This window comes from Camelus bactrianus, chromosome 20 (assembly GCF_048773025.1).
Source record: "Camelus bactrianus isolate YW-2024 breed Bactrian camel chromosome 20, ASM4877302v1, whole genome shotgun sequence".
In the NCBI taxonomy this organism is placed as follows: domain Eukaryota; kingdom Metazoa; phylum Chordata; class Mammalia; order Artiodactyla; family Camelidae; genus Camelus; species Camelus bactrianus.
In genome coordinates, this window is record NC_133558.1 from 47,693,693 (window position 1) to 47,720,327 (window position 26,635).

The window sequence follows — 26,635 nt, forward strand, 5'->3', positions numbered from 1 at the left end:
ACATGTCATTGCACATCTGTCCAAACCCACAGAGTGCACACCACCAAGTGTAAATCCTAGTGTCAAGTCTGGGCTCTGGGTGATGATGACGTGTCAGTGCAGGTTCACCCATTGTCGCAAATGCATGCTCTGGTGCAGGCGTCAATAGTGAGGAGGCTGTGGGGACAAACTGCAGTTCATACACTGAATCCAGCCCCAGACACCGCTGTTAATAAAGCTCTGTGGGTGTGTGGAATGTCCGGATGCTCTGGCGTCTGAACAGCAGAGCTGAGCAGCTGCACCAGAGATCAGGATGTTTGCAGACCCTGAAATATTTACTCCCAAGCCCTTGACAGAAAAAGTCTGCTGAGCCCTATTCTAAACGAATCAGAATTCACCCTGATGAGACAGGACAGCAGGGCCCAAACCAGGCATGGTTAATTGGACTGAAGCAATCTTTTAGTTCCAACACCTTTGCTGAAGTCCTGCAGATCCAGCGACAGACTGTAGCCAGGAAGCGTCTGCACAAGGAGTCGGTAGCAGGCCTTCCCGCCAGGCTCCCTAATGCCGGGGGCCGCGCGCTGCACGGGGGCCACCCGCTTGAAGAAGGCGGATTTGCGGTGGAAGCCGATCAACTCATAGAGCTCGGAGAGGATGCTGCACTGCTGAATTCTCTCCTAGGAATGCTGAAGCACAGGGAGAAAAGCAACAAGCATCTGAACGAAACATGTAATGGAAAAAAGACCCGTAAAAAATTTTCCCTTAAAACAGAGACCGAACGACACAGGAAGGAAGAGGAAGGCTGACTTCATGCACTGATGGGGCCGGATGCAGAAATGCAGGGAAGCAGCGCTGTGCGGATGCTCCAGACCCCCTCTGGGCCCCACCTTTCCGCGTTCCGCCTCTCCTTTTACTAGAAAGGTCCGTATTCCCTGAAACAGAGGAATCTGCTACCTAAACATGGGACACAGAGAAGGGAAAGAGGAAAAGGACGGGAAAGTAAAGGAACAACATTTCATCTACACCCTAGGGCTTGGGCGGGACTGTCACCAAACACACAACCTCTCAAAGCACAGAGCACACAGTGAGAGGCTGACAGAGTGACTGCGACTTCTGCTCCTTAAACACCAGCTACCTGCCAGCACACGCTGTGCCCGTTACTGAATCATTACAATCATTTCAGAAACTATTATTACCCCAGCTCACAGGCAAGGAAATCTGAATCTCGGGGAGGATTTATTATCATCCTGGACAAATTCCCATGGCCCAGAAGTGTCAGAGCCTCCGGCAGACCCTGGACTAAAATGCTCCTCATCACCACGGGCCCTGAGCCTCAGGCTGAGGCCACATTAGGTCTGCACCGGCCCAGAGCACGAGTCTGTGGGACAGGGAGTGGTCCCATTTGAAGTGCCAGGCCAAGGCCCTCAGGAACATATGTAATGAAACCAAATACCCAAACTCATTTCCAACGCACTTCCCTGTCCGGTAGGACTGCTCAGCACATCTGGCTTATCACCTGTGCACAGGCTGTGCAAGGGGCCCAGACAGTGACGTGACGTCCCCATGGAAGTGGCTCAGAGACCGCTTCATCACAGGACAGACTCTCCCGGCTTCCAACGTTAACTCTCCATTCCATTTCCAACTGGAAAGTAAGTTTAGACTTGTTTTCCTCTCCAGAAACAAAGACAGTGGTAACATCAGCGGGAAACTCAAGACTGAGGAAGAGTCTCCTGGACATTTGGATGGATAGGCTGGGGAGGGAACAGAGATAGGGATCAGAAAGACCCGTGTTCCAGTCCAAAGTCTGCACATCACACGCTTTGACAGTTTCCTTATTAATACAGGTGATAAAATCTAATTATGATTGTTTTGAAAACTAAAAGAAATAACGTATGCCACTAGCATAGGTGTAAAATCCTCCATGAGTGTTCCAGAAATGGACGTGACCATGGTTAGATACTGTCTGCCAAGTCTTGTGTGCTAAGCTCACATCAGCCAGCCAGAGATGTGCCAGAGAATGCCTCAACAGCCAGCAGCCTTCTCCAACTTGGAAACTCACAGTGTCCGAAGAACAGGCAGTGGTGGATGCTTTGGGACACTGTGGAGGTAGCACTCCAGTGATGACTTTAAAAAGCTGGGGAGAATTTAGGGGACCATACAGTTCAAATACAGTAAACTCATTCCATGTCTACAAATATTCATCTGTAGCCATGATGATTCAGAGAGGAAATACATATTCAAACGTACATCATTTTCCCACATAAGTGCATCAAAACAATTTGGAAAGAATGTAACTTTCTTCTCTAGATCACACAGTGGGGATTACAAGGTTTGTATTGACAGCACTACGTGTAAATCATCTGCAAACGTAACTGGGTCCATTATCAGTCATCATCATTTGAAGGGAAGGATGGAAAAGAACAAAGCCAAGCTAATACTCTCCGGTAATTTGTTGGGTTACGATATCACAGAGGAGACGGACAGCTCAACCAGGAACCACTCTGCCGTGATCACGGAGCCGGGGAACGGGATGGGCTGCAAGATGTATGGCGCAGCCGTAGCTGTGCCCGCACTTCTAGACAGGTACCCAGTCACTTTGACAAGGTGTCAAAAGTGTATGCCCACGTCCTCATCACCTGTCATGCATTAAAGAGAAATGGAAACCTATTAACGGCCAATAACCTCGGTGGGTACACCGTCCAAAGAGCAACGTCACAGTTTGACAACTGGCCATCCCGGTTCCCTGGGCTTCATTCTTGGAGAACCTTAAAAACCACTCCTCTGTCCTCAAGAAGTGCTGCCTACTTGTCCTATATTTGGCTCAGGGATACAGCACGTTCACGTGGACTTTAATGTCTGCACAGATTTGACTGTCTTTCTCCAGGTTCACTTGTCCATTCTGAAGAGGCCTGAGTTAAGTCCAAACTCCATAAGATCAATTCCCTCCAGTGACAACTCAACGAGCCTGCAATTACAAACCAACTGAACAGGACTGTCCTCAGCTAAAAATGTCACCCGCCCTTCACTGCTTTCTTAATCTCCTGTCCTGGCTAATTGCAACAGTCTAACACCACCCTCCACCAAGTTCCCCAACTATGTCAAATAGAAAGTAAGGTCCATAAAAGAGGTGACAACTCCATAGTCACCTCTGAATTCCTAGCATATATTAATGTCAATAAATAGAACTATGATTATGGCTTCTTTCCTTTAAAACCTTTCTGGTTATTTAAATGAGACCATGGAAGGGATGTGTTTGGGTCCAGTATCTTGATCCAGAAGACTCTGGAGACCTTTTTCGGAATGGCTGCCCACTGATTCATTCAAAACACAACTTCTCTTTCCGGGAGGAGCTGTGATTTTCTGCCAGGAGTTTGTTGTCAGTCTCATGCCAGAACAGATTTAAACTAAATACTTACATTGGATATGTTATTTTTCCCCGCTTCCAAAAAAATTGACTTTCCTTACTTCCTTGCCTTGAGAAATGCTTTTTTACTTTTCTTTCTAATTCACCCTTTTATAAAGCAGGATTCTCAGGATGTGCTTGGCCTTACATAAGAACAGCCATCCAACTCCCAGTGTGAGAGGCCTGGGGCTCACCTCCTGCCCTCCTGTCAAGGCAACTGAAACTCAGTTCAGGAGCCAACTGGCCCCCAGGGCTTCTAAGGCTCGTGTATCTCCCAGAATCCCTGCTTTCTGGTTGACTTGGCTTCTGAGGATTTCCCCTCACTTTCTTGACAATTAGCTGTGCAGCTTGAAAGATGAGGGAGGAAGGTTTTATTTCTTAATCAGCATTTTAAGGAACTTATGTAATGAAGGTTTTCAAGAGTTTCTAGAACCCTCCATTGCCGAGACAGAAAACACACTAGATATATTCTAAATCTAGCTATCATGTGCATTTTTTATTTGCTTTTATTTTCTTAACTGCTAACAGACATTTTTGAATTAAAAAATAAAATAAGGCCCCAAATAGGATAGAACATTGAAGAGGAAACAAAATTAAAGGGCAAAGACAGAAAAATGATAAGTACTCTACAAAGTTAATAGAAAACATACACTATGGATCAGATCAGCAGTTCTCAGTAACAGCTAATTGAAACCTGACCATGAGGTAAAATGTCTCTCCTGTCAGGAGACGGCCAACAGAAAACAGAATTAAATCAACAAACTAAAATTCTAAGTCTGGCGAAGTAGAGAAGTCTACCAGCTAAATGTGTTTTCTTCTGGAAAAGAGGGAGACTCACAAGATCTTTTCTGTGGAGCCTGAGCCCAGGTGAGGATGGTGAATTGAGCTCTGTAAGTACCCAATTAGCAAAGTGAGTGATGAATAAAGAGACGTGAGCTTTGATGACAGAGATGATACTACTATTCACTTGTCCTGTAAGTATGTCTTCACGTTCAATGATCAATACCTTGGCGTCCTCAGGGATTGAGATTATAGGAAAATGCACAGCCCGGGCCTAGACCTCCTCTGTGATTGTGGCACTGCACTTAGATGTTTCAAGGGCACCACCAACTCCACCCTCTGCCTCTCCCAACTCAGTCCCATCACTCACAGATGTGACTGGACCCCTCCTTCAGGGCCCAATTTCCTCAGTCAACGAGTCACACCACCCACACCTCACCTACAAAGTTCTCACTGGCACTCCCTCAGCACTGACTGTGTGCTGGGGACCACGCTGCACATTGTGCACACGTTATCTCACTGGATCTCCACAGAAGTCCTGGGAAGTCGGTATATCACTGCTTCAAGTAATAAGATAAATTGTTTCACTTCCTTGAGTGCGTCATCCAAAGTGACACGGCTACTGAGCCACAAACCTGGGACTGAAAACCATTTGAAAATTGAACACTGCTACACCTCATAGCCACCCTACTCTGACTTATCACATCACCTCCTGCCGAGCCTTCTAAATGTTTCTAAGCATTCTAAAAGACAAAAGTGATCTACGAGAGCACCCCTCTCCCCTACTTAAATTCTGACAATGACGTTCCACTTCCCTTAGGAGAAAGCCCCACCGGGCCTGAGCACAGCCCAACGGCCCGGCATCCGCGTTCCCTGCGCGGCCGCGCCGCCTCACCCACCACGCAGTGCTACACGTGCCGTGTCCAGGACAGGGATGCTGACTCCGTACAACCCGGGGCTCGTCTTACTCAAACAATGATCTACCTCTTCAGTGCTGACTCTCAGAAAAATGTTTTCTCTGGATGAATCAGTATCTTTTTCCTTACAACTTCCCATCATTGATAATGAGCTCCCCCCAAAAGAGAGAAAACCTAATACTCAGACTCCTTATCTGTAAAGTGTGAATAACAAGGAAATATGAGAGGTTTTAAGCGGAATAATATTCATGTGAGGCTGAGGGACAATTCCCAACATACAGTAAGCACTCAATATGTGCTTACTTAATATTAATAAAATAGATTCCATTCCAGCAACCTTAAATCAATGCTTTATGGCTTTGTCCAAAAGACTACCGACAAACTATTGGACGAACCCCTTTGAGCAGATCCACCCAAGCGTACTGGGATAGGTAAGACTTGACTCCAGTTACAGCTGCAGCCAACCAGCACTACGGGGCGGGGGCAGTTTGCTCAAACTCTTACATGTTGTTTGAGCATTTAGTTGTAGTTATTGAATAAAGACAGGTAGTATATAGTCAAAGCTCCTGAAACATAAATCTTCAAAGATTGATGCAAATTAGTTTCAAGTACAACACTCTCACTAGAAATTATTTGAAAATTATAGTCTTAGCTCCTCCACATATCGAAAGGGCATTTTCTTAATGTATCTGACTATATACACTGAAAGGATTGTTTAAAAGAAATTAAGATGAAGCCATAATGAATAAGCTTTCAGTATAATCTGCACAAAGCCCCACCCAAGGGTCTCACTTCTCACTTCCACATAAGTGTTCAGGTAGTTTAACCTGGGTCTTGGTTTCTTATGACACGGGGGTGGGAAGAATTGTGGATAGATTTATGTAGCAAATATAAATCTAGGGTATTTGCTGTGTAGGAATCCTAGAAATAAATAAATTGATATATAGTCCCACCCTTAGGAAGCTCAGCCTTTCCAATTACAACAGCATTAAAAATAAAATGAGATACATTTAAGAAAATTTTACAAGATTTGCACATTGAACATTTTGAAGTATCACCAAAAAAAATTAAAACATCTACATATATGGAAGGCATCCCATGTTCATGGAATGGTAGACAATATTGTTAAAAATGTTAAGACTCCCGAAAGTGATCTACAAATTTAATGGAATCCCTATCAAAATTCCAGCTGACTTCTTTGCAATAATTGAAGAACTGATGCCAAAATTCATATGGAAGTGCAAGGGACCCAGGTCAGCCAAAACAATCTTGAAAAAGAAGAGCAAAGTTGGAGGACTCACTCAATGGTTACTACAAATCTATAGTACTCAAGTCATTATGGTACTGGCATAAGTTTGGATGCATAAATCTATGAGAAACAATAAAAAATCCAGGGGGGAAACTTACATTTACAGTCATTTTTCCAGAAATGTGCCAACAAAACTCCATTGAAAGAATAGTCTATTCAACAAATGGTGCAGAGACACCTGGGTATCTGAAGGCAAAAGAATGAATCTGGAATCTGGACCCCCTTATTTTATATAACAAATAAAATATTAATTCAAAATGCATCACAGACGGAAACGTAATAACTAAATGTATAAACATTCTAAAAGAAGACATAGTTTAAATCTTCGTGGTTCAAGGATATGCTATGGCTTCCTAGATACAATACCAAGAGCACAAGTGAAAAAAAAGAAAGATAAAATTGACTTCATCAAAATTAAAACCATTTGTTACAAAGGACATCATCAAGAAAGTGAAATGAAGGGGAAGGGTGTAGCTCAAGTGATAGAGTGCGTGCTTAGCAAGAAAAATAAAATGAATAAATCTAATTACCTCCCCTAGAAAGAAATTGTTTTAATGTTTAAAAAAACTAAAGTGAAACGACAATATGCAGAATAGGAGAAAAATTTTGCAAAGCATATATCTAATAAGAGACTAGTATCCAGGATATAAAACAAATGCTTACAACTGACCAATACAAAGAAAATCGACCCAATTTTTAAATATGCCAAGTATTTAAATAGATACACAATTGGCCAATAAGCATATGAAAAGATGCTCAGCATCACTAGCGAAATCAACATCAAAATGATATCTGATTTTACACTCACTAGGATGGTTATAATCAAAACATGGACAATAACAAGTGTCGGTCAGGAGGCAGAGAAATGGGAACCCTCAATACGCAGCCATTGGAAAGGGGCAATGGTGCAGCTTCTTTGGAAAAGCCTGGTGTTTCCTCAAAAGGTTAAAATTATATGGCACAGCAATTCCACTCCTACATATAGAGTCATCCCTCAGTATCCTCGGGGGGTTTGTTTCAGGAACCCCCCACCCTGGATACCATAATCCAAGGATGTTCGAGTCCCTTTACAATCAGCCATCTGGATCCATGAAGTGGAAACTACAGAAATGGCGGGCCAACTGTACAGCCAACAGAATGAAAATATAATCTCACAAAAACTTGCACATCAATATTCATGGCAGTATCATTCAGAGTAGCCAAAGGTTACAAACAATATCCATCCATCAATGAACGGATAAACAAAATTACCAAGAATAGTCCCACAAACTTTTGGTCATTAAATCTTTGACAAAGGAGGTGAGAACATACAATGGAGTAGACAGCCTCTTCAGAAAATGGTGTAGGGAAAAGTGGACAGCTGAATGTAAATCAATGAAGTTAGGCCACTCCCTCACAGCATACACAAAAATAAATTAAAATGGCTTAAAGACTTAAACATGTAGACAAGACACTATAAACCTCTTAGAAGAAAACATAGGCAAAACATCTGACATACATCTCAACAATGTTTTCCTAGAGCAGTCTACTCAAGCAATAGAAATTCAAGCAAAATAATACAAGTAGGATCTAATTAAACTTACAAGCTTTTGCACAGAAAAGGAAACAAAAAGCAAAACAAAAAGACAATCTATGGAATGAGAGAAAATAGTTGCAATAAATGAAACTGACAAGGGCTTAATTCCCAGAATATGTAAACAGCTTTTACACTTAATAAGAAAGAAAAACAAACAATTCAATTCAAAAATGGGCAGAAGTCCTAAAGAAACTTTTCTCCAATGAAGACATACAAATGGCCAATAGGCACATGAAAAAAATGCTCAATATCATTATCAGAGAAATGCAAATCAAAACTGCAATCAAGACTCAACTCTCACCAGTCCGAATAGCCATCATTCAGAAGTTCACAGACAGTAAATGCTGGAGAGGCTATGGAGAATTGGGAACCCTCCTGCACTGTGGTGGGAATGCAGTTTGGTGGAGCCATTGTGGAAAACTGTATAGAGGTTCCTCAAAAGACAAAAAATTGACCTCCCATATGTCCCAGCAATCCCACTCCTGGACATATATCCAGAAGGAACCCTAACTCAAAAAGACACTTTTACCCCAATGTTCACAGCAGCACTATTTACAATAGCAAGACATGGAAACAACCTAAATGTCCACTGAAAGATGACTGGATAAAGAGACTGTAGTATATTTCTCCAATAGACTACTATTCAGCCATAAAATAATAATAAAGTAATGCCATTTGCAGCAACATGAATGGACCTGGAGAATGTCATTCAAAGAAAAGTAAGCCAGAAAGAGAAAGAAAAATACCATATGAGATCGCTCACATGTGGAATCTTAAAAAAAAAAATCAAAAAACAAAGACACAAAAAGATAAACTTATCTACAAAACAGAAACAGACACAGAGACATAGAAACCAAACTATGGTTACCAGAGGGGAGAGGGTGTGGGAAGGAATATATTGATAGTTCAAGATTTGCAGATACTGAGTATGTATAGAATAAACCACATGTTTATACTGTATAGCACAGGAGAATATATTTAATATCTTATAGTAACTTATGTTTAAAAGAATATGAAAATGAATACAGGTATGTTCCTATTTAACTGAATTGTTGTGCTCTACACAAGAAACAGACACAACATTATAAACTGACTAGACTTCAATGAAAGTATTTTTAAATAGACCAAAAACGAAAAAAAAGAAAAAGGATATTATGAAACCAAAAGAATAAAGTACTGACTCAGGCTACATTATGGATGAACCTTGAAACTTTATGCTAAAATAAGCCAGACACAAAAGGACAAATAGTGCCCTTTAAGGTGAACTGTATCTAAGCGTTTACTGTACTACTTCTGTAAATTTTCCGGAGGTTTGAAGTCTATCAATATCAAAATAAAATGTATTATTCATTAAAATCATAAAACGCTTCCTCACAGGAGGGCTTTTATTATTAAATGCAGAAATGCATGTAAAGCTCCTGGAAAAACACTATGCACGTCCACACACAGACACTGCTGTCACTGCCGCTCAGAGGGTGGTGCCAGCGCTGATGAGGGCTGCCTCCACTCGCTGCCCTGCAGACAGGAGTGAGGGCCTGGGCTCTGACAGGCAGGGTGAGCATGACCCTGGGTCAGACACAGCCATGCCCCAGACTCTGCGTTACCCAACTTTCTTATACAAACTGCAACATGTAATGTAAGGCTACAGGGATGTATCTTACAACACAGGGAATACAGCCAATGTTTACAGTAACTATAAATGGAGCATCTATTGTACACCTGAAACATATCATATTTCAAATCATCTATATCTTTGTAAAAAATTAAAAAATAATTTAAAAATGTTATCACTTTAATATTCAATTCGGTATTTAAGTAACTACTAAACAGCTTAGAATGTATAAAAGCATTTAAGTGTGCTGTTTGTTTACATATTTATTTACTTTCAGCCTCCTGCTAAAAGAGAAATTAAACAATTTTTTTTAAACACACCTTAACAACCATAACAACAAAAAGGCAAAACTGAAAGTGAAGAGAAATTGGAGATTCAATACTTAAATGAAACCTGGGGGAGGTAAAGTCATAAAAATGGATTCCCTGGAGTCAGGGCAAGTGTTAAAGGCCGACTAGAAATTCAGCTGTAATATTCTTGGCAGCTAAAGCAAAAAGAAAAGATCATGGGGGGGTGGTAGAGGGTGTGCTTAGCGTGCACGGGGTCCCGGGTTCAAGCCCCAGGGCCTCCACTAACAGATAAATACACCTAATTACCTACCCCCCCAAAAGAGTCCCAAAGAAAAGAAAAAGAGAAATTTCTTTCCAAAAAAACCTGATATTAAATTTGGATTAAATACTTAAAAAAAAAAAAAAAAGAAATATAGAAAAGATGAATGACACTGTGAAGGAAAAGCCCAGCTGGGCTAACGAGCTAAGTCACAAATCTAAGTGTGATAAGTGTCGGTTTACTGATCTAAGTATTGCTGGGCTAACTCGTAAATCTGAAGTTTAGTGTCAGTTGAATGGGCTAATAAGCTAACTCGTAAATCCAAGGTCAACAATTGTCAGTAAAGTGATCTGTTCCAAATTCATAAGCTTCAGTGTACTGATTCCTTGCTTTTTGTTGTTTGAGCTTTATTGGCTAATAGCCCCTTACTTGTAATTAACCCTATAGAACCTCATGTGCAGGTCTTGGAGTTGCTCAGAGCTTCGGAACAGAAGCCCCTCTGAGCCCGCCGGCGTAATAAATCTCAGTGCATGTTTCTTGGCTGGCCTGTTGTTTCTGTAATAACACAAGCGATAATGTCCTTGAGATAAATTTGTGATGGCTGCTGGCAGGTCCCCATGTCTCACGTGGCAAAATCTGAAACATCTTTCTCACCACTCAGAGTCATCATAAGCCCACTCCACACTTCCTGCTGTTAAATGCAGGAGCACAGGCTGGGCCCGGCCTTTGCTCTCTCTGTGTCATCACAGTGAGACAGGATGGAAGGGGCAGAGCACAGCCATTCAAGGAAGGCCACAGCAATTAACAACAAAATGGTGAAGGATTCAACCCCCAGTAGGCCTTGAGGCTCAGGATGAAGAGATTTAACTTCTAGCAGAGCTTGAGCTTCATTATACACCCATTGTAATAGTAACATGGTGAATAACATGCCCCAAGGCACCATGGCAGTCCCAAGGCTAGCCACAAAAGGTCAAAAGGTGGGAAATGGCCAACTCCCTGGGAATCCCAGCCCCTTGCCCTTAGGCTGGTCCTTCTATATATTAGCAAATGAAACCACCAAGCCCAAGAAAACGAGCAACACAGCGCCACCTCGCGGTCACCCCTCTCTCTCCCCCTTCGGAGAAAGCCCACACTCTGTGGAGTGTGTACATACTTTTAATCTGAGCACCCAAACCCCACACCTCGTGGCCTTTCTCTTGCCTTTCAATGTGTCTCTGTGAATAAATCTACCTTTCCTCAACACTGGCTTGCTCTTGAATACTTTACTGCACAAAGCCAAGGAACAAAATCTGGTGGGACACATCCCAGGGGCTCAACCAAAGCCTGGGACACAGCCCTTCTCATGCCTCACATTTTATTCCTTGTATCAACAGGACTGGGTTGTGAAGGGAGCTCTGAGGCCCCAGCTAAGGGACAGAAGCTGCCCCCAGGGCTCGAATTGGCGGGCAGCCTCTTCCCCAGCAGGGGCCTTGAGGTCTGCACGGTTCTGTGTTTCTCTGTTGTGCTGACTCCACAGCCACAGAGCGTTCTCCCTAGGCCTGTCCCCACAAAACCCTTCTCTCCAAAATACAAGCACATCATGTCACAGTCCTCTTGTTCAACCAGGAAATGCTTAACCCACTTTTTCCCTCCACAGTAAAGTACCTAACTGTCCTCCCTCCCATCCCAACACTTCTTTCTTTGTGAGAACTCTGCACTCCCCACACACCATCCTGAACGCAGGTGCCTTGCTGGCTGGGACCGAGATATTTCAGTCTCACACAGCCTGCATCCTTTCACTTTCCCCTTGTTACCATAAAAAAGCCTTTCCTGAGTCACCCACAAATCTGATTCTGAACTTCATAAAGTGCTGAGGTTGCAGTCACTCTGTGCATACCTCCCAGGTTTTGACTAAGTTTCCTTCACGAGATTTTCATTAAGGAGCTGCATCAAGAAGTTGAAAGAGAATATTCTTACATCTGAGCGGAGGAGCCTGCAAAAAATTTAAATGGCTTTGAAGAGAGAGTTAACCAGGGACAGAGAGGTCGCAGGTCCTAGTCAACAGTGTCATGAGGCAAAATGTTCTTCAAAGGCTCAGAGTGGCTTCTGAATGCGGAGACGGCAGGGAGGAGGTGACACGCAGTGAGTGGGGTGAGTGACACAGGGTACGCTCCCCCAGCTGGGGAAGAATTGGATTTTGTTCTAGTTTTCCAAACAAATTCTTACTACCTTTTTCTCCTATTGTCACATACCATTTCCTACGAATTAAGAATATCAATGTCAGTCATTTGGGACACTTGGGAGAAGCAACACGATGCCATTCACAGGGCTGGGACATGACAGCCACACCAGTCTAGGTTGAAAGACCAGTGGGGGTATTTCCATGGTGATCACGGGCATGCAGCAAACTGCTCAGCTTCAATGACCTCATCTCAAAGGTGGGGCAATAAAACTACCAAGAAAAGTGCGTGATGATTATGGAAGACATCTGTTTACTAGGTAAGTGCCCGTGACAGCTGCAGCTTAATGGGGAATGAGTATGATTAACAAGGCCCTGTCTACCTGGCCACACGCTCCCTGCCTTCCTGCCTTGGTGCAGCAGCAGAGTTTGTTTAGCTGAGATGAATGCCCCCAGAGCAGCCCCGACGGGAAAGCTCGCAGCTCTGCATTGCGAGGCGTGTTCCTTTCCTTCTCAGTGCTGGTCACAGTTTGCTGTCATCTGTTTTTATGATTATCCCTTTTGTAACTTCCTCTCCTCCGGAGTTTTTGCTCAAGCAGTGCAGAGCCAGGTGTGTCTTGCGGCCTGCCCGATATTCTGGGCTGGGAAACAGCCGACCCCACATCTGATTCTGGTGCTGAATGGAGAGGGCAGAAGGCCCTGGGGCCCATGCTGAACAGAGGCCCCTGCACCCAAAATTATGGTCTGACTTTGGGCAAATTACACAGTCTTCTTTACCCTGAGATTCCTCATCTGTCCATGAAAATAACTTCCCATGGCACACAGAGTTACCAAGATTAAAGTGAATCACCATATTCACAACATATTCAAGGGGCTACCAGTGCATCCTCAACAGACACATGCTGCCTTTACGGCTCTGACACATGCCAAGCGGGGCGGCCGCACACAGTGAACACTACTAAGTGCCAGTGTGTTAAGTGCTTCATGTGTGCTACAATACTCTTTAGAACTTACAACAATCCCAGGAAGAAACGAATATTATCATGCCCATTTCACAGATTCACCAACATGTTAAGAGAGGTTGCATTCTATTCCAAGGCCGTATGGTGAGGAAATGCCGATTTAAACCGGAATCTGGGCCCAGGCCTAGGCTCCATCTCTCTCCCATCCACCTGACCATTTGCCTATGAATTCCACCTGTCCAATACACAAGTTTGCAGCCGGCCAGCTCTTAAATGCAATGTGTGCCACCATTTGTCAATGTTGGTTAATTACCATAAACTGTTCTCAGAAACCACTACAGAAAAGAAAGGTGGACTTAAGAAATTCTGCATTGCCTTCTCCTGTATTGTGCAGAAACCCTTCCCTACACCACCAAATCCAAATGTATGCTTCCTCCATGTTTATATTTGCACACGGCTTATTAAAGAAGAATGTACCTGCAGTAATTCCATCTCGGTTGCTTTCCAAGTTTGCAGATTATCCATAATCAGTCCGTGAATGAAAATACTACAATGTGAATGAAAATACTGCAACCATGTCAGTAAACAAAGAGTGCTGAAACCAAGTCATTAGCGGCTGCCGCCAACTCCCAGCGAGGACAGGCCTGCAGCCCAGCAGCTGCAGCAACTCACAATGGTGCCCTCTGAGCAGACACAGAATAAGAAAGGACAGGATACTGGCCCTAGGTAGCTAGGTGCTTGTTTAAAGAATGAATTCAGGGAGTCCAAAATATTTGCTTCCTCCCATACATAGAAAAGCACTAAATTCTTGAACTTGAGATACCTGGCTTTCTTTAGATAACAAGCAATCTTTTACTGTTCCAACAACCTGGTCTTTGTTGTAAAGCTCCTATATATCCTAGCTCCTCCTCAACCTCTTGGGAGCAGTCCCTCAGAGAGATCTGAGAGGCTGTCATCACGGCTCGAGTCGTCCCGCCAAGTAAAACATAACTCTTAACCTTTAGGCTGCACATGTATTTCAGTCAACAGTTTTGGACACCATGAAGGGACCCAGAGCAGACTTTCTCCACCTGAACTCTCCGAGTATCTGGAGCCTTGGTACCATAAGTGGCCCTTTGTGCCCATCTGCCTCCTCGGGGAGTCCAGATGAATTTGGGTGAGTCTCTCTTGGTTCTCGGAAATCACATATTGTTTGATGATCCTGAGTTTTATTTGGCGGTGTTTCCAGGTAACTGGCCCTCCAGTTGAAAGATACTGTGGTGAATTACCCACCCAGTGGAGACATACTGGGTGGGGCCTCGTTGAAAGATAACGGGAAATACCCACCTTGCGGAGACGTCCGATGTGGGGCTGGTGGAAACATACCAGGAAAATACTCACCCAGTGGAGACGTCCCGAGTGTGTCCAAGTTGAAGGACACTGGGTTCAGGGCTGAGTGGTTAGGTAAGAGGTTGGTCTAATGTTTTCCTCAATTTGGTTACCTCCTTTGAATTTTTCAGGATAAAAGTAAAACTCTTATGAGTAATCTTTCAACTCCAAAAATGGGACCCTCCTCCTGGCTGGTAACAGCTTTCTCTGGTGACAGAGAATCTTGCAGGAGTGGTAGAGGCAAAGACTTCATGCCATAGAGTTGTCCCTGAGGGAAATCTTACTAGCAAATTTATTGTGAGAACCCGACCTTACAATGTGGAATAGAACTTTCAAAAAAAATAAAAAACAGAAAAGAAAAGAAAAAATGACAGATTGCCAGCCTCCAACTATTACCCCAGCCAGGTTTATGTACGTACAAAACTTACAGCATTAATTGGGAATTAGGAAAAAAAAAAACCTCACTATGAAAGTAACTAACCAGGCCTGATAAAAACATTTTTTGGAATTCTGAACTTATACAAACAAAATTCCCGTTAGGGGGAACTTGGATTTCTCTTCCTGTGTCCTTGAAATGTAAACGTTTTATCTTTCTCTGGGTGTTTTAAGTGTGTGTATGTATGTATATATAAGTTTACTTTTTTTTTAAAGGAAACCTTGGACTCTGCCATACAAAAGGTTCAAGTATTGTGTACATATGGTGGCCACGCAAATAAATTGGGATTCTAAGCAATTCTTTGTACCAATTGTCAGATATTTTGCCATCTTAAACTTTGTTTCATCAGCCTGGACCACAAAGGCCTTTAGCTTTTGAAGAGTAAACCTTTGAATTTTATTTAGGCAACACCCCCACTCTCATGTGGAAGAGCCTCTTCATCTTATTGGTTTAAAATCACTATATATATATTATATATATATTATATAATAATAATATATATATTATTATATATATATATATATAAAATGATGGCCATATGATGGATCCTTTAATTTGGAAAAACTTTTAAATTGGTGAGAGTTGAAAGAGATCTCATTATAAACAGCTGTTTTATTGGTATCTATTAAAATCAATTTTAAAGGTAGAAAAATATATCTAATGTTTAAGCTAAGAACTTAGTGAAAAAAATAAAACTGGTTTGAAAAGCTACATTTGTGTTTTTCCTTTCCGATAAATGGTTCTAGGGATGCTAATAAAAACTTAGAATAATTAATGTTAATTAGGTTGAATAACTGGAAAAAGGATTGTTAAAATGTCGAAAAAAAAAAGATAAGGGGCTTAACCCAAGTGGATAAATATTTTTATATGGTTATTTTGAATGAGATAAATAAAATGGACATTTTTGGATTTAGGTACAAGGTTTTGATACTACACTATATAAAGTAAAAATAAAGGGCCAAAGAGATCACCTACTGCCCCCCAACATTAAAGTTCAAACAAGTCCGTTTTATTTGCCGCAGTTTAAAATATATGTATATATAGACTGAAATACTTGATCAATGATTGGGACAACAGACCAATTAATCAAATTAAAAATTGAGAAGGGTCTAAGCTCTTTGGCTGAAACTTGGGCATCCTAGAGACTTTTCTATAAAATTAGATACAATGCACACACAAAAAAAAATGGCTTCTGGCACTCCTTCTATAAATAAGAATTATTGATTAAAACATAAATATAAAAATTAAAGGTATAAGATTTAATAAAATTGAGATAAAAGTTTGTAAAATTGGTATATTTAAATGGTCTTTATATAAAAGTTTTGCTTAATTATGTTGTGGGATAGATCTGTTTCAATGGAAAAACGCTTCCCCTTCTTGGTTTTATAAGTCTGGGCACAAATCTGTCCCTCAGAAAATATTAATTGAACAAAGTAAAAGAAACCAACAGAGTTACATGAGCCGTCCAGTGTAACGTAAAACTAAAAACTAATATTCAGTGGCTAATAAAAAAATATAATAAGAGGTTTACCCTGGGTTTAACTTATAACTCAAGGAAAAGAGACCTTACTAAATGCCTTATGCAAGCTTTGGAAAACATGATAAATTAAACCTTAAGGTTTTAAAAGATGGAATTCTTTGTTTACAGCTCTTCTCACTGATAAAAAAAAATGCCAATTAAGGAGAGAAAATTGGGTCTGGGTGACAGAGCAGTTCTCTGGGGAATTGGAAGATTGTGTCTTTGTCTTGCAGATCAGAAATGGAAATACAGCAAACAGTGACCTAGGACTGAGCCTAATTAGCTCAACGAAATAAAACTTAAGGCCAAGAAATTTTTGGCATTTTAGAACTCAGAACTCTGACGTGTCCTTCAGACTTTGTCAAGAAATCTTAAATGTCTGTTTCATAAATAGCAAGCCTTAGTGATTTGAGCAAGCAAATTCACTTTACTCCAACTATTATTATACCTATCTTATAAGTAAGTTTTAAAGTGAAGCTATGAGATCTCTAGCTTTTGTCTGTTTATAAGACTGTGTACACATTATTGATGTGAGATATTTCTACAGCTAAAAAAAAATCAAAGTCAAAGAGATCTGCTTAATTGACGTAAAACATAAGAGCTTGAAAATTAAGTATTTTTAAAATAAAAACTGAACAAATTGACTTTCAGCGTCACGTGAACTGGAAAATATTCAATATTAAGATAATATTTGATATTGTTTAATTTAAGAATGTTCTAATTAATATAGACATCTTTAAATTCATCAATATTAAGTATAATGCTTTTACTGTACCTAGGTTTAATGAAAGTCAAATAAGATCCTGTTATATCTGTTGCAGAATTGTCAAGAAAAAAAACAGTAATGTGATGTGGTAAAATTTTAAGTAATTTAAATGCAAATGAGATGAGAGCTTTGGGTAAATTTTTAAAATATATTTTTAAAATGTATGCTTAAGATAATCTCTGAATGTTTGGTATCTTTAAATTCTAGAGTTGTGCTAAATTAAGTCAAATGATAGGATTTTATTAAATAGCTATGCCATTTTCAGATAAAATAAGATTGAAATATGAATTACTTAACATGTAACTTCCTCTTACAGAGAAAATAAAGGTGTTTAGAAATACTAATAAATGGATGATGCCACACTGAAATAGTCTCTATTATTAAGGGAATGATCTCAGTATCCTAGGAAAGTAAGTTAAATGTGTAAAGGAAATTATAAGAATGGAATTATATTTTGTTAATGAAAAATAGTGAATTTCTCCTGAAGCTGGTTACTTCTGAATGGAAGAGAAAATAAGGGACACACTAATATGAGTATAGAAAGCTATGGAAGGCTTGTGGAAGAGGAACCCTGAGGAAGGAGTTTCATACGTGGTCGGAATTGGCTAAGTTTAGAATCAACTTGGGCAAAGTAAATGAATCTTAGAAGTAAGCAGGTACAAGACTAGATTTGGTTTTCTCGCTGTTAAGAGGAAAAAATTTTCTTAAAATGTTAATCCACCTTCAGTAACAGATTGTAAAACTTCTTATACCACTTAACTGATCTGTTCTGCCATTACCTTTGACGCATTTTCTTGTTAATGAATTAGTACTACGTTACAGTGATCTATATGTTTATCTGACCAAGTGTTCTGAAATCTTTTAACAAGCTTCCCAAATATCAATTTCTAATTAAAGTTCTTTTAATCTCCAGTTAAGTTTGGGATGCTACAGAGGGTCCCTGAAACATCCCAAAGAGAGATTTTAATCTAGTAAATTTCATTTGGCATGTTAAATAACACGGTATTGTCAAATGAATAATAAATCTTCTAAGGTTATATTGTATGAGAAAATATTATTAATATAGATATTGTAGAAATTATATGGACTCCCTAAAATTCTGGTATATCTGAAATGTTACCAGTGATAATTCTGGGTATAGTGACCAGGTTTCTTTATCGATTATAGTGTAACGGTGTTTAACCATGATTTTAAATCTTTTGTCATTTATAGACAGTTAATGGTTGTCTTCTGATGGTTTTGCAAAATGCTTGCTCTTCAAGGAGATTTACTGAATTCTAATAAATTTCAAACTATAGCAGTGAACTAAACTGGGTAAGAAATTTTAAATTTCCAATGAAAACTGTGATTAAAAGAATTAGTTACATGGGACTGAGTAAACTGGTGAATATGGTTATAATTTTTGATTTTGTTTAAAATACTACTGGCTTTTAACCTGTTTCCCAGACATAAAGAATCTCTTTTCTTTAAGCTAGCTATGATTCAAAGCAATTTGATAAATTATACCTATGTAATCAGACTTGGAACAGTTATATTTTCTCTCTATCTGATCCCTCAATAGACTAAAAACTCTTAGGTCCCCAGTGGCTCTATCAGACAAATGAGGAAGATCATCTCCTAACAGATATAAGAATCTCAAGGTATTTTAAGGATTTTAAAGAGAAAAGAATTTACCTAAATCTGTAAGGCAGAAATCCATGACAAGCCCTTTACGGGGCTTTCCTGGCCTTAGCAAACCTTATTAACATTCTACACTGAGACTCCTAATTAAAAGTTCCAACACAGCCAATTTAAAAAAGCCTATATGATCAAATAATCAGACAACTTGTAAAGCAATTAATCTTGACATGGCTTTATTTGAGAAAAATGAGGGTAACTTTAGAGAGAAAAAAGATTATATTTTAGTGGATATTAAATTCTAGCTTTGTTAATTGACGTCCGTATTTACTAACACACTTCCCAATCATTCCTTGCTGTTATGTCACATTGCTGTACAGTTTAACTGAATTATTAATAGGATACTCTAGCTTTGTTTCTGAAGCTCACTAATCTATCCTTGGGTAAAGTTCCAATGCCCCATGACATGCAGCCAGGGGATTATACAAACTGGAACAGGCATGACTTAAAGAACTGTCTCCAACCTGAATGGAAGGACCCTTTATCAGGTACTCTTAAATAGACCATACAAAACAAAGTTGAAGGAAACGGACTTTCGGGTTCATTTCCTATCAGAAATAGCCCCTGCAATGCACTGGCCTATAGAGCACTGCTCACCTTAAAACAATGCCCAAATGGAGAAAAAGCTACCAGGCCAGGATGAGAAGAAGACGATATCTGAGGTAGACAGCTGACCCAAGACACCGTACCAGGCCTGCATAAAAATTACTGTGATAATTTCTCCTACCTTTGATTATGAACTACTCCAATTGTTAAGTTTATGGTAAATTACCTATGTCTAGTTCTTCTGTGTTACCTTTGTGAGTTTCCCTACTCCAAGGCTCTAACTAGATAGCCCTCAGAAACGTTATTCTAAAAAGAAATTATAGTTCTGTTTAGGCCTCTGTTGATCTTACAAGGTGGGAGACCTCACCTGACCAATTAATACCTGCTCTGAGACTGACCATAAATATGAACTTTCTCATAAGATCACACAAACTCAATCAGAAACACAAGCAAAATTTTAACCCCAAAATACAACTTCCCGACTATTAAATTCTTAATCGTGACTTTATTAACGTTACTAGCTGTATTACTTATATCCTATCTATTTTATAAAATTGTCTGTTACATTTCCCAAAGTGTAACTAGGCCTACAAAATTGATGATGACTAAACATCTTGAAGAAATAGATAAAATTTATAACCCTGAATAAAGTAATTGTAATAGTGTGATTCTAGGTATGGGAATGAGCAATGAAGGGAAAACACTTCCTGGATCATAACAAACAAGTAAGACAGGTGATCCAGAGAATTTTTAGTATCAACAGGGCCTGATAAAAAACTAACACCTTGAATGGCAACTCAGAAGATTCTTCACCTGAACTAGGATTGAGCCATCCTAGCACCATGGGACAAAATTGGTCATGAAATGTCTCTCAAAACATTGGCAGAATTTAGGACCAAGGGGGAGCACTGTGAATGAAAATACTGCAACCATGTCAGTAAACAAAGAATGCTGAAACCAAGTCATCAGTGGCTGCTGCCACCCCCAAAGAGTGCATGCCTGCAGCCCAGCCTCTCAGCCACTCACAGTGGTGCCCTCTGAGCGGACTCAGAGTAAGAAAGGACAGGATACTGGCCCTAGATAGCTAGGTACTTGCCAAAGGGATGAATTCAATGACACAAATGTTTGCTTCCTCCCATACATAGAAAAGCACTAAATACTTGATCTTGAGATATCTGGTTTTCTTTAGATAACAAGCAATATTTTATTGTTCCAACTACCTGGTCTTTCTTGTAAAACTTCTATATATCCTAGCTCCTCCCCTACCTCTTGGGAGCAGTCCCTCAGAGTGATCTGAGAGGTTGCCATAACGGCTCGAGTCCTCCAGCCAAATAAAACATAACTCTTATCATTTAGGCTGAACGTTTATTTCAATGAAGTCCCAGAATAGACACAACTCATCAATTCTGTAATGGAACACACTGGATCAGGAAACAAAAGCTTGTTTTAGTCTGGAAAAACTACGGTTTCCTCTTTCTTCCTGTCATTATACAATCCCACCAGAACTCATTAATTTGCTGTCTGCTCATCTGGCAACCAAACTCAGAGGAGTCAACTCAGCAGAGTGCTCTACTCGGGAGAACACCCCGCAGCAGCACTGCAGGCTACCTGACTTCCCGCACGCTCTGCTGACCCTTGGTGTCCTCCGTGACAACCAGGAAAACAGAGCTGTTCCCAACAGCTGCGAAGTCCCACACGTTAAATAAATCATTTTATTTTATACGATATTTTACGTATATACCCATCTCTGAAAACAGATTTGCTAGAAGCCCAAATCTTCAGCATCAATCTGCAAAGGCAAATCCGGTCCGCAAGGGAAAACAAGACTTAAGACGAAGCTAAGGCGTCCAAAGTACTCTCCACGACCTAAGGCCTCCAAAGTCCCCTGCAGGACCTTCAACCAAACTGCCTGCAGGCCTGCAGCTGCAGGCGGCAACATGTCTGCTTTTAAAGCAAACCCATCCTGCCCTCGGGTGCTACAATATCCCTCTACGCCCTCCCTTCTCAGGGTAAGAGCAGCCGCTGCAGAACCACACAGGGCAGCACTGACAGGACTGGACACAGAGGATCAGAGCTAAACTAAGCCTTCTGATTACACCAGCTTGTCACTCTGTCACTTTACAGACGAAGATATATATAGAGAGAGGTGGGGTGATTTTGCTCAAAGTCACACAGCTAATAAGTGGCAAAGTCTATAACTCTGCTCCTCCCTCCGGCGTGACGCCCCAGCTGGGACGCCCACAGGGTTCTCTCGTGCCTGCCTGAACAGTCCTTTACTGGCACTCATAAAACACCACAGGGTCTGACCCTTGCCTACTTTTTCAGCATCTTTTCCCTGCAGTCTCGCAGGAACAAGGCGGTTCGGGCCATTGTATGACTTCTGGCTCCCAGAAGCCTCCGTGCTCAGGCTGGTCTTGCCTGTGCATCCAGCACCCTGCTCAGAGGCTCTTCCTCCCCTGCAGGAACACGTTCCCACTCTCCGCATGACACCCCCTCAGGGAAGCCCTCTTCTCACCCTCAGCTCAGCAGGTGTCCCAGGCCACATCCCGAGCTGCCCCATTAGGACTGCGGGTGCCTAGGTTTGCTAGTCAGACCAGCAGCCTCAGAGCCAGGGATTATGCCCGGGTCACCCTGCAAACCTACTGCCCGCCTCACAGCCCCCAGCCAACAGGTCACCTGGAAGTCGCAGCAAGTGCCCCACCCAATCCCGAAGTCTCTTCATTTGCCAGCACCGCTGATGACTGGTCTCCAAACTTTGGTCAGTTTTGCACAAAACAGCAGCTTCCACTGTGAAGCAGGGGGTTTTCTCTTCTGCTCCCCATCCTTACTGGAAACGTCTAGGGAAATGAAAAGGCCTTTTCTCAACCCTTTTCTGATGACACCCACCCACCCACAATACTCACATGCTCAAGAGCTTTGGGTCTACCTGATTTTGTTTCCCTTACGCTAAGGGGCTCAAAACACTGCGGGATTCTTTCTCTTTTGAGGGTATTTTTACTCAGTTTATCGGCTTTAATCTGTTTTTGTCTCTCTCTTCAATATCCCTAGAAGTTGCCACTTCTTATTCCCTTCAGCAGCCTCCCTCCCAACATCTAGTCTAGGAAATCAGCTGTGATGAGGGGCCCAGGGGCAGTCACAGAAGATGCAACTAAGGCACAGAGAGGTGACTTAATTTGCCCGAGAAGATCAGCTTCAAGCCCCAACACTGTGTGTCACGTCCCTCTGTTTAACTCTTATGCTAAGCAAGCGATCTATTTGTAGATTATGGTTATAAACAGATGAGGTATGAAAATACATACAAGGACACACATCAACTCTAAGATGTTCATTATCTCCACTATTTTGTTTCTATTTATTTTATTTCTCTTAAAAAAAAATTAAGAACCTCTGCAGTCAATATAGCAAAATGTTACTGGGCTTTAAATACAGAATATAGAGGTTTTAAGTGTGTCATTACTCATCCTTATTTGTATGTTCACAAGACAAACTGATTTGAAAGTCTCTCTCCCCTCCCCCTACTCACTACTGGCTCTCACCTGAGCTCCCAAACCACACATCTAACAACCTTTCACTTTACCCACAGCTGTACTCATCAGTTATTCCCCAGAACTCCCTCTACAGCTTTCCCTCCTCAGAGCACAGCAGGACCATCACTTACCTCATTAATCCACCCAGAAACCTGTTCCTTCCTCCATCCTACCTTCACAGACAGCATTCATCCTTTCCTTTTTACCATCTAAACATGCCTTCAATCTGTTCGCTTTTACCCAATGACCATCCCACCGGTCAAGTGGAAGCCACCAACACTGCCCACCTGGACTCACGAGTCTCCCAAGTGGCCCCAAAGCCACTCTCCCCTACTTGAGACAAATGGGATTGTGTCACTCCCACGCTTTTAGGACTGATTTCAAACCCACTGTTCTTAGAAGAAAGTCAAGTTCTTCACCTGATGAAGGTCTTGCCCATCAAATTGTCAGCTCAGGGAGGGGAGGACACGCCCTCTCCCCTAGGACCCGCCCTCTGGCAGAGCATCAGCTTGGGAGGACCTGCTGAGCTACACCAGCCTGTATTCTAACCCTGGTCTTGAGTTCTTAGCAAACTGCTTCACTTATCCATACAAATCCAAGGTAGATTAGAAAGATATTAGATGTTGAGCTAGACTATTGATTTGGGGATTTTGCACTAGCAACCTGCAAGTACATGTTCTAATGATTCTGTCTTCTTAAAACCACACCCAGATTTAAGTAGTATTTGTGGAATGTCTTCGGAGTAAATGGGACTGTAGTTTTACAGACTTTATGTTTTATACCATGAACAACCCGGACAGGGTCACAAATGGACCGCCTCAGAAGTGACAGAAGACAGGTGAGAGGCACAAAGCAACAGGTCACAAAGACGGTAAGAGCAAAGTTGTTTCTCCAACCCCCCAAAAAATTTTTGAAAGAACCGAAAACTCTGAATTTTGTAAGTAAAATACTATCATATAAAGAAATAAAATAATCCTCTTCATCAGTGTTTCAAGATCTGACTCCAGAATTTTTAGCAGGCTATACTGAATCCAAGCACAGAAAAATCAGATGGACTAGTGGTGAGTAAGTTCCAGGAAAACTGCAGTAATTCCTCCACTTGTAAAAGGACATAAACTCACCTGTCGAAGATGAATGTAAACCGCATTCTGGAGAAATTCGGTAGCTCCCAGGCTCCGCTTCTGGATGGCAAGGACATGGACAGCTTCGAAGCATGCTTCTAACTCAGTCACCAGCATTCTTACACTGCAGGGGGAAACGGAGGCCCTCAGTCAAGAGCAGAGGTGTTCCTGTCGTGTCTCGCAGGCCGTGCCTCGGGGACTCAGTGCCCTGTAGCAGCCCGGCCCCAGGCGAGGACCCGCAGCATGGCCCACCCAAGCAGGAGGTACACTGTGCTTGAGAAAGCCCATCCCCGATGGGGGCAAGAGTGGCTGGTGGGTTTGAGTGAACATATAAATGCCCATAGAAATATGCCTGCATTCATTCAAGTGATACAAGCAACAGTAGCAGGCTATTTAACAAAATTTCAACTGTCAGTGGAAATTTACCATTCCTTTCCACTTGTCCCCTGCACTCTGAGACAGGCTTAGGCTCTCTCACACCTGCAGCTCTGATGCAATAGTTGTGAAGTCGTTTTACTTTGCTGCAAGTGTCCTCGCTCCCCGTGTGGCTGTGACTGTCGTCTCTTAACACAGTCAGATGTCTTCCTGAATCTCTCCCTGCATTCCTTGCTCCTGCTCCTCAGATCCTAAGATAAAGGGCAAGTGAACACACATGACCAGAAAAGGCACCGTGGACTTGAACGAAGTCCTCAGTGATCCCCTAGGTGAGTGCTGCCCACCCCTTACCTTCGATTCTCAAGGTTCTGCCCAGGGTGACATCCAGACAGGAAAGCGTCCTGGGCCAATTTAAAGCTGTGTGACTTGGGCCCTGGGACAGGTGCAGGAGCTGGTTCCAGAGCCGTGCCCCTCCCCACCTCTGCTCCCCTCTCTCCCAAGGACCCACTGCCAAGCCCCCAGGTTCCCTGATATTCTGTCCTTCTCTTCTAATCTAATCCAAGCCCTTTTCCTCTTCCTTTATTCCCTAATTATCACCAGCTGAAGTGGTTTTTCAGTCACATTATCTGAAAAAATTTCCGGCAGCTGAAAATGGTCTCCAGAGGTCAATGCCCATATGCTGGTTCCTGAAGAGAGCCCCTGGTTATGGGGTCCCTCACCAACACCCACGGGGCATCAGACATGTTGCAGAGTCGACCACCCCCAACAAGAGTTTGCTGTGACCCCAATGCCCACACAGCATCCTTGCTCTCATAAATGTATTTGACCCAATTATCCGTTACTAAGAAGCAAAAGTAAAAAAATTGCTCATGTTTCTTACTAAAATTATTTATGTGGTGGGAAAAGAAATTGTAATAGAAAAGAATAAATTTGACTGCATGTTAGATCTGTTCATTTGGCTTTAAACCTTTGCTGTTTTCTAGGCTCAGACTTGGTAGCTCTGTACCTTTTGTAAAAGAAAGTTGCCTTTAGCCTGAAATATCCAGGAGAGCCTATTCTCCGGGCTCTGATCTTTCACGATGTTAACTCTTCTGCACTTATGTTGAGATGGCAAGTTGCAAAATAGAAAATCAACTTTGGTTTTTTTTGGAGGTTTAAGAGGGGCACCATGATTTGACCCACGTGGACAGCTGCAAGAACAAAGAATTCCAAGGAGAAACAATTCGTACCGCAAGAAGTTTGCAACAACCAACCACATCCCCGCCCCTTTTTAGTATAAAAGCGGACTGATTCCTGACTTGGGGGAGACGGTTCTCCAGCATGTCATTCAGCCATCTTCTGGGTCTGCCAGCTTTTCAAATAAAGTCACTATTCCTTGCTCCAACACCTCAATCTCCCGATTTATTGGCCTGTCATACAGCAAGCAGTACGAGTTTCGACTTGGTTACAAGATGACTGCATTGGAGGTAGTATGTCTCCACTCTTTCCTCGTTTCCAATATGTAACATGCACATCATTTATGATCTAGTTCAAATAATTCATCAAAGACAACCACAAAAAGAAACTACACTCACCTAGCTATCAACACTGAAGTCACAACCTATCAATTTTATATGCTGTTTAACAACACAACTAAAAAACCTAACATAGGGAATTGATTCCACAGAAATAAAATTATTTCTACTCCTTCAAAACCTTTTTTTCTTTTCTATTTTAATTTGTTTTGCATATTGAAAAGAAAATAAAAGACAAATCATTTTATTTCACGTATTTTGTTATAGCTACATAATTTAAATACTACAAAGATATTTAAATTGCAATAAAAAATTGTTCATATATTGTACAAAGATATATACACAATCAATGTGGATAAGGAAAGGAATGGACATTTACTAAAAATCCACTGCACATCCAGTTTTTTACAAGCATATCCTGGAATATAAGCTCTATGATCCAGGGGTCCCCCACCTGCATTCTCACTGCTGAGTCCCTTAGTAATCTTCTACCAAGGCACCAGCATAGAACCACGCGATCAGTATTTTAGGTATAAATGAG

At 41.6% G+C, this 26,635-nt stretch overlaps 1 long non-coding RNA gene across 2 annotated transcripts; it reads right to left on the minus strand.

Moving 5' to 3' along the window:
- Window positions 1–546: 546 nt before the first annotated feature.
- On the minus strand, window positions 547–24,800 carry LOC141574285 (uncharacterized). 2 transcript variants are annotated; one of them, XR_012501197.1, is made up of 3 exons: window positions 8,260–8,482; window positions 6,487–6,610; window positions 547–665 (listed from the first exon to the last, which is right to left on the minus strand). It is a non-coding gene; the product is annotated as an uncharacterized LOC141574285 (long non-coding RNA). The 2 variants fall into 2 exon arrangements; XR_012501196.1 differs by lacking the exons at window positions 6,487–6,610; window positions 8,260–8,482 and adding exons at window positions 24,206–24,329; window positions 24,632–24,800 and having other exon boundaries at window positions 562–665.
- Window positions 24,801–26,635: the final 1,835 nt, after the last annotated feature.